This window comes from Grammomys surdaster, unplaced genomic scaffold (genome assembly GCF_004785775.1).
Source record: "Grammomys surdaster isolate TR1022 unplaced genomic scaffold, NIH_TR_1.0 126546, whole genome shotgun sequence".
NCBI lineage: Eukaryota > Metazoa > Chordata > Mammalia > Rodentia > Muridae > Grammomys > Grammomys surdaster.
In genome coordinates, this window is record NW_021621338.1 from 2,335,701 (window position 1) to 2,345,442 (window position 9,742).

A 9,742-nucleotide genomic window follows, 5' to 3' on the forward strand; every position below is an offset into this window, starting at 1 on the left:
CTTAGCCCCAGTACATGATGCCAGTCACCCTGAGACCCTCGCCAGGAACCAAGGCTGGTGTGCTTTAAACTTCTATCAATTCTATTTTCACAAAACCCATAGCTGGGTGGTGGTGGTGCATACCTTTGATCCCTGCACACAGGAATCAGGCAGATCTATGAGTTCAAGGCCAGCCTGATCTACAGAGTAAATTCCAAAACAGCCAGGAGTACAGGGTTGAAACCCTGTCTTGGAAAAACAAAAATAAACAAATAAAACCCTTACTATTGGGTGCTTTGTGAAAGCAACAAAAGACACACCAAGACCCTGCCCATTATTCTTTTCAAAATGCCAACATTTTTTGTAACAGTATGTAATCAAGGCAGGACTCCACTTAGACGAATGATCTGTGGGTGGAGAGGAGCTGACCACAACTCTACTTTAAGGGCCATATTAGGGAAGTTCCCCGACAGAGGAGAATGGGGAATGCTGGGATGCCAGCCAAAAAAACAAAAAAAAACAAAAACAAAAAACAAAAAAAAACAAAACAACAACAAAAAACCCAAAACAACAACAAAAAACAAAACAACAACAACAACAACAAGTCTTCTATAAAGCTCATAGGTATGCTGTGCTTAAGTGGTACTGTTAAGCTTTACTTCGAAAGAGACTTGCTCTTTGTATTAACATGTACATGTGTGTATTTATTTTCACATAAAACTTTGATTGTCATGCTTAACATAAATGAACAAAACTACCGTACATCCATTATCCTTTCAAATTTAAGACTTCCCAATTATGTCGTACCATATTTTTAAATTCAACTGAGTTTAATTCGCATTTTCATGTGGAGCACAGGATCACTCCCTAGGAGGTATTTTGTTCCAAATGATGTATGGAGAACTCACTCTCAGCAAAAGATGGGACCCCAGATGCCTGGACCTTTAGCCATCTATGAGACAATCTTACAAATGATTTACTCCACGGGACTTTAAAAGGTACCATCAAGTTCTTGCAGAGGTGAAAAACTTACCATCACCTGAGCTTTAGAATATATCTTCATTTCTGGGAGGGTGAAATGGCTCAGAGGGTCAGGCACTCACTACACAAGCCTGACAACCAGAGCTTAACCCCTGGATCCCACATAAAGGTAGAAGGAGAGTACTGATCCTGCAAGGCTGTTCTCTGACCTCCATAGCATGCATGTGCCCATACACACACATCATACATTGCAAAGAACAACAATTAATGAAATTGTTTAAAAAAAGAATGTAAACATATGTAAACAGGGCTTTTTCATATGCACGCATCTGAGATATGCATATTCATACACATGTGAGCATGTGTGTATGGACGTGCATGTGTGTGTTTGCGTGTACATATTGGGGCAAGAAGCTGACATTGTATGTCTTCCTTTTTAGATTCTACTTTATTTTGTCCACTTTAGTTACTGAAGAAGATTCTTTAGCTGAGCTTGCTGATTTGGCTAATCTAGCTAAGCCAGTTTGCCCTAAGGATACCCTATTTCTGCCTTTCGAGCATTGGGGTTACAGGCAAGTTACCATGTCTGCCTGGCTCTTACATAAATTCTGGGGAGCCATTCTCTCATGTTCACATTCACATGGAAAGTACTTTAGCCACCGAGCCGTCACGACAGCCCCATAAGCAGAGCCTTTTAACGGTGACTCTTATTATACGCTAAGTCTATACGACTGGAAGTTCGAAGCACATTATTTCCTTTGGTTCTTTACCAGAGCTGTTCACTATTCTGGAAAAATCACATCCCTGACAGCTATGCTGTTCATGGTGATTGAGTCTCAATAAGCTTAGAGGAGCCTTTATTTCTGGCTTCTTCATGGTGACTTTGCTTTTAGGACATTGTGTCTGACTGTCATCCAGTGAGACCCTCCTAGGTTGCTACATATTTAAATGCATCCCAAAGTTGGGTCTCCTAGCCTTTTCCTAGTTTATATTCCTCTTATCTCTTTGCTTAATCATACCTAAAATTCTAGCTGCACTTCCCTTAACATCCTGACATCCGTATTTTTTTGGAATGAGCCAGAAGGTGACCATAAGTTTCCTGAGCCACCTGTATTTTTTTGGAATGAGCCAGAAGGTGACCATAAGTTTCCTGAGCCACCCTAACAGTCAGAGAAGGAGAATGAGGAATGTCCCTGTGGGTCACAGGAAAATGAAGCCCAGCTGGGTCTTACAGGGAGGAGATGTCTAGGGTCCTCACTCTGCTGTCACCACAGCGGTCACTGCTGCCACCATCATCCATAGCAAAGCTTCTCACCTGCAGCCTCCAGTTTCAATTGTTTCCTAAGTACCTCTGGGAGGCATCACAGAGCTTCCAGCTAGACACAAGCATCTCCATTTTACAGGTGTCAGAGCAATCTATGAGAAGGTTAGACACTAAGAGGTCTTTCCTAGAATCCCCGCTTTGCTCCCAGCAAAGGCTATGTGATTCTTTCCAAGTCCAGGCAGGCATCCTGTTTCTGCTCTGTGATTTTTTTTTTTTTTAATGCCTGTGAAGGCTTAGGAATGAAGGGGCCAGAAAGAGCTCTAGCCAGATGGCAGGGTAATAAACGGTTCTGATTTAACAATTTGTTGCTCTCTCCTTAATTAAAAGGCTTTTCCCTAAATGACTTGCTGATCACACACTGGGTGGGTGAGATCTAGAGGCCCAGGGAAATTTAGACTTGGGGGTCGGGGTGGAGGGAGAAGTTGGATAAAGAGGTGTCAGACGATAAGATGATGGCCACCTTGTACATGGCAGGCCCTTTGCACAACTGATAAGTTGGATCCTTGGGAAACTGACTCTTTTCTGGAGCCTGACTTTGTCTGGAAGCTCACTTAGCCACAGGCCTTTTTAATTCCGGAGATTCAGGTATCAACTTTATTATGGCTGTGCAGTCAATTCCTATAATGGCCCATATGACCTTTGGGAGTTTTCTGGTAGCCTTTGAACCATTTTGATTGTGTGATATAACACCCAATATATGGGGTGGTAGTGGGATTTGGGGTTAGGGAACTGTCGCTCCAAACATTGTGTTATCAATATCTACAGTTATAATCAAAGGACACTATTTGATAAGCTCTGTATTTCTTCTGAGCAGCAATTTATCAGCCCCTGTGACTAAAATCTACTTTGCAGACGCAATCATACCGAGGCATATTCTTTTTTTGGTTTTTTTTAAAATAATTTATTTATTTTTTTCAAATCGTAATTCATTCACACAAGGGTTATAAACACAGAAAGGCAGGACGTGGGGAAGGGGATGACACTGGAGGGCGGGTGTGTAGGGGGAATACAGATATCTTTCAGAACAGGGTATTGGTTGGGCTGAGGCATATTCTTAAAGCCTCAGGTATAACTAGGATACACTACTGATAAAGTGCTAGCTGGAGTTACATTCTGGGGTGGCTCCTGAGGAGCTGGCTGTGTTAATACGGAGGCTGGTGATCTCTCTTTCATTACACAGAGACACCTGACTCCATTGCATTTCATCAGGAGACTTGTCCAGCTCTTCTTTGACTTATACAGCCTTATTCATAGGATCCCAAAGTTCATGTCATATAGGAAAACATCCTGCCAGTCAATCAATTTCAGATAAAAGTAAGCTCTCAAATGAAAGGCGAAGCTCAGGGTAGAGTGCTTGCTTGGTATGCAGCTCTCAGTTTATCCTTAGTGCTATATAACAACTACAACAACAATAATAGTAATAATAATGTTTTATATATTATTTCATTCAATTAAGCAATTAATGTTTTCCTCTACATTTGTGCCTTTATCAGGTTGAATATTCTTGTATAGCCACCATTCTCCCTATTGATCTTGGATGTCAAATCCCTTCTTATCTTTCAAGGTCTAACTAAGATACTATTTCATCAGCTTAAACTGTGTACCCATGATCAGAGCTCCTTACTAAATCCCTAGAGCAATTTGTCCATCATTCTTTGTGAATTTTTTTGAGACAATACTTTTACTGATATACAAATAGCGGAGTGTGGATAGCCAGTTGGTGAGGGCACTGAGAAAAATGTGGAATGGCCTGTGTAAGTGGGAGGAGGCTAGTGGCATATGGGTGTTTACTTCCATAATCCTGAAATAGAGACTGGTGCCAGAAATCTAAAGGCCTTGGGTATTTTCTGGAAGATGTATCATTGTTATATGCATAGGGTTAAGAAAGAATAAGCCTACTTTTTTTTTTCCTGACGCCTACAGAAGAAAAATAAAATGAAAACTCAAATACTATCGAACTGATGGCTAAGAGGGGGCTGATTTCCTGGAAGCCAGTGCTAAGGACCAAGGAAGTGATCAGATGGGCGCTAACACTCTTTCCCAAATGGAGCTGAGAGCCGGTGGTTTCCTATTACTGCATCCAGGAGTGGGAGGTCCCTTCCTGTAAGCTACCTAGAAAGCATTTCTGCTCTTAACTGCTCTATTAGGATAATTTACATTCATGATGAATGGAACCATTCCTTCCCGAATTAGCCTGAGTGGCTCCATCAAGTGCAGATGTGAACAGTTCTGTTTGCTGCAGAAAGCTGAGTTACACCACTACCCCCCTGATGTCTGAGCCTGCAGCTTGTAGCTGCCCCTAATACCTTCCCTCAAGGATTTTTCTCTGGATAAAAATCTGAGCTTGCCCAGAATCTGGGGTGAACACTAAACAGAACCTTCTGACATGGAAAAATATGAAATGCTGGAGTTAGAAAAAAGGAGTCGGGGCTGGAGAGATGGCTCAGCGGTTAAGAGCACTGACTGCTCTTCCAGAGGTCCTGAGTTCAAATCCCAGCAACCACATGGTGGCTCACAACCATCCGCAATGAGATTTGATGCCCTCTTCTGGTGTGTCTTCAGACAGCTACAGTGTACTCATAAAGAAAAAAGGAGTCACCTTTTCCCCAAGATCCATGGAATCCTACATTTTGGGTGGTGCTTAGATGAGGTCAGAGTGGTTACAGGGTGCAGGTCCTGGGGCCTCCTAAATCTTCCTTTGCTCTTGAAATTCCTTAACATACTGATCTCTTGTTTATATCTGTTAAGAACTGAGCTCAAAGCCAGCAGGGTAGCCTAAGCCTTTAATCCCAGCAGGCAGGGCAGGCAGATTTCTATGAGTTCAAGACGTGCCTGGTTTACTTAGTGAGTTCCAGACCAGCCAGGTATACACAGTGATGCCTCATCTCAAACAGCAGCAAACGGAGTTGCGCTCAAAGCCAGGAGCAGATAATTTAAAATAAGCTTTAGCTTCTCAGTCTGTGAGTCACCACCCCTTTTGACAAATCTCTATCTCCAAAAATATTTACATTATGGTTTATAAAAGTAGCGAAATTCAGTTATGAAGTAGCAATGAAAATACTTTTATGGTCGGGAGTCACCACACTATGAGAAACTGTATTAAAGGGTCACAGCATTAGGAAGGGTGAGAGACATTGATCTATGCTATGAGCCGGTCAGATGTGGACGTAGATGAACAGAGAGGAAAAGAGGTCAATAAATGTAAATATAAAAATGTAAAATGAAACAAAGAACTTAGAAGAGAGGTACTCAGAGAAAAACTCTGGAGATGGGGAAGGGAAGGACCCAGGTGAGCATTCATGGCCTCTTATCTGCCCCCTTGTGGTCCTCAGGCACATTGTAATTGGCCAATGACTTTTAACGTTACATTTTCAACTCACATCAGATACAAACTAGGAAATTTCTTGTAGAAATAATAGATACAATCCTATCAAGTGCTGGTGGCTCACCCCTGTTGTAGCATCTACAGAGCAGCATACGAGGTCAGCAGAAAGAGCTGGGATATCTGTGATCTACTTTAGACCCCAGGATTCTCTCTATGCTAACAAGTTACTTGCCTTCGTAGTGTCTTCATTTTCCCTGAATAGCCATGAGAAAGCCATCATTTTTTTTTTCTGATTTACATTCTGTAAAGACCTACCAATTGTTAGGAAGAAGAACAATCTGTAAGAAAGTTCAGCATACCACCTTAACTTCTGAAGTCAGCTGAGTCTATCATCATCCCTGGGAGAGCTCCGTGCTTGGAGGACAGCGTTCTGCAGCAGGGGCCCACCACTGCAGGATCCAGGCATATGGTCAGACTTTCTGGAGTGGAACAGTGGTGCTTGAGTCTCCCATTCACTGCCCGCTATTAGATGTCAAGAGGTGCAGGACTGTTAAGAGGTGAATAGGGCTTCCCCTCCTGAGTGGATTCACCCATGCACAAGATTAATGGACTAACAGGTTACCTGGAAGACAGGTCTAGTGAAAAAGCTATTTGGTTTGAGTTTCTCTTGATCCCTTGCCTGTCTCCAGGGAGGAATTCTGCCCTCTAAGCACAGCCTACAGAGCTCTGCTCTCGGTCACCTCAGTACCTCAGCAAACAGAAGCCATCACTAGATGCAGCCCCTAGAACGCATGCCAGAACCACAAGCCCAAATAAACCTCTCCCTTGAAAACTTGGCTTTATATTAGCCTGTGATATCATGCTATGAGGAAAAGAAAACATGAAGTACATCACCTCAATCTTCCAATCTGGCCATCTAGCCCAATCCCTTTCATCTCTTCCCCAGACTTCTTTGTTAACTTCCCTCCAAGTCTTCCTGTGGACCCTTGTCTGCCTGAAGGACCTTCTTCACCCTGCAGAGAAAGCATCTCCCACAGACTCATATATCCCTGTATTCCAGTAGGGATCTTTTGGGTGGCTTCCCCTGTTCTCAGAACAAAAATCCCCACTCATACCCCTCCCACCCATGCCAGTCTCCTTACAGGTCTCTCAGACCTGCCTGGGTCCTTCTGCAGTGGGCCTGGACTGTGCAGTGCTATCCTCTGAGGACAGCAAGGCACTTACCATCTTTTTTTTTTTTTAAAGATTTATTTATTTATCTTATTTATGAGTACACTGTAGCTGTCTTCAGACACACCAGAAGAGGGCATCCAATCTCATTACGGATGGTTGTGAGCCACCATGTGGTTGCTGGGATTTGAACTCAGGACCTCTGGAAGAGCAGTCAGTGCTCTTAACCGCTGAGCCATCTCTCCAGCCCCGCACTTACCATCCTTACCAGAGCAGCCTGTGATTACCCATAAGAGACCCACACAGGCTCTGGTCTGTAGATGTTCTCTCATAGACGGGAGGGTCATTAGACTTGTACAGGAGACTTCAGCCACTCCTTCCTGCACCCCGATCCCAGCTGACTTTAACCCTGTCCCAGCTGCACTTGCTGCCTAGAGGGACTAGAACAGGTAGGAAGTAGAAGGCTAGGTGAAGGGAGGACTCCCCCTCTATTCAGGTTTGGGGAAGTCAGTCAGCCATTGTGGAGTAATTCGGTTAATTCAGATGCACAGATGCTTAGGGACCCCTGGAATTCCTGTAAGTAAGCCTCACTCTTTTGGTCTTTGCCCTGTTTTAAGTGAATACAGGTTTGTTCACATCTCCTCAGGAAAAGTAAGGCAGCAACACGACTGCTTCCGAGGCCTAGTGGCTTCCCACTCTCCTCCTTTGAGGCTCATGCCTCCTTTTCCAAGACCACTCGTGAACTGGTCCCCTCTGCCCTCTTTCTCTGACTTAAGATCCTTCATCATTTGAGGACTTTAGTCTCCTCTCCTTTCTTTCTGCCCTGGCTCCTTCACTAGACCTTGATTTGTATGAAGTGTCTGTTGGCTCTGACCTGAAGCTGCAGTCCGTACACCTTCACTCATTGTGTAGCCCTTGAGTTTCCTCAACTGAAGGAAGATAGGAATGAAAGGACTTAAAAAAAAAAAAAAAAAAAAAGGAGAGTGGCAATATTGGAGGAACAGAAGAAGGGACATTTTACAAGAAGAAATTTGGAGCAGAGTGTCAAGGGGGATGCTTTCGGCAAAAGATGTGCAACGTCGTCCCAGAAGAAAAATTGCCAGATTTGAGAAAGAGGACGGTGAAGTAATTCCAGCTAGGAAGCCAAACAGAGAGGTGAAGACACTAAGCGGGGTCTCACAGCAGCCCCTGGAACGAGTGCTGTACGGAACTTGAAGAAAGCAGGTCCTAACATTTTAGAGTTTGGGGGAGGGGTCTTGAGGAGGCAAACAGGAGCAGAACTGCCAGAGTCAGTAATTAAGTCCATCAGAACGGAACAACCGCTAAGGAAGGTGAATTTCTTGCCTTATAAACCTTCACAGTGCTCCTCTGTGCTTTGGATATGCAAATGCCTTCTCAGCCCGCAGCACACTGGGAAGGAGCAGCCTCCTTAAAGACCCAAAGCCTCGCATCTGCTCCCGGATCTCAGGGATCTCACCACAGAGCTCTCTCGCTCTCCTTGTAATTAACCTGAGTGGTGGTGTGCCCTTGAGGCAGCTGTCAAAAAATCCTCCCCAAAGACTGTCAAGCCCTGTTCTAGGGCATTGGAGAAGGACGGAGAGGGAAGCCCAGTGTTTACATCACCAGCAGGAAGCTCCCCAGAGAGACTTTAATCTGGTTTAGGTGTCCAGACACAGGCCATTAGGCAAGAGAAGACATGCAGTGACCATTTGTACATCTAATTAAGCCCTAGAAAGAGCCCTGCTAAGGCACCTGTCTCTGGCCTGGATAATCAGGTCCAGCTGACCTCTCCGGGCTTCTGTTTTTTTTATTCCTAAGGGAGGAGACGAATATCCTTCGAAGGTCCCTCCTGATTTCACTTTCTGGGTCAAGAAATGAAAACTACAGAGATTCTCTGGAAATATATCAGGAACACCTCTACTATGTTTTCAGGTCCCTGGAGTACACGGGGGGTGGGGGGAATTAATAGTTACCGGGTGGAAATAATGTGACTTAGGCACAGCCTTTGTCCTCTAGGGACAACGGAAGAGGATGTAGAATCCTAAAGGTCTTGGGTTAAGCTTCAGAATGACAAACTCATGCCTTTGGATCCCTTTGTGATTGATGCCACGTTGTACCTGTTTCTCATAGTGAGCACACAGTTAAGTAGTCAAAGGAGGGAAGAGAGAGAGGAAGAGAGAAAGGAATGACGGAACACTGGACAGAAGGAGGGAAGAAGGCTGACCTGAGAGGTAGGAGCCATTGATCTCTGGATATAAACACCAGGCTGAGTTTGGCTAATTTATGCCCCTCTCCTTCTGTAACGGTTAATCTTGATTGACAACTTGATGGGATTCAGAATCACCATGGAAACAAATCACAGGGCAAGTCTGTGGAGGAGTTTCTATATTCGGTTAAGTGAGGTGGGAAGACTCGCCCTAAATGTGGGCAGCACCGTTCTATGCACTGATCGCGGACTGAGTAAGAAAGAAGTGGCCTGGGCATCATCAGCGTTCACAGCTGTTTCCTGACTGCGGCTGCGGTGTGAGCCGCTGCCTCAAGCCCCTGCAAACCACGCTTTCCCACCGTGAGGGACCGCACCTCGACTGCCTGCTGCGAGACACAGCAAACCCTGCTTTCCTTAAGTCGCTTTTGCTAGGCATCTTGTCACAGCGGTGAAGGAAGTAATTAATAAATCTTGGCTCCAAAAGAAAGAACTGGAAAGCTAAGTGTAATTCATAAGGGAAGCAGAATCAAGAGTCGAGAGCACGAGAATGGGGAAGCTCAGTGGTAGTGTATTTATCTAGCGTTTATGAGGCCCTAGATTCAATTGCTGGCCTGCACTCTCCCAAACAGTCGCTGTTAGTTTTTTCTCAAGGCTCCGCCCAACAGTTACCTAGCAACAGCCAGGTAGAAGCCTGGCTCGCTTACAAAAAGGTCTCTCTCTCTCTCTCTCTCTCTCTCTCTCTCTCTCTCTCTCTCTC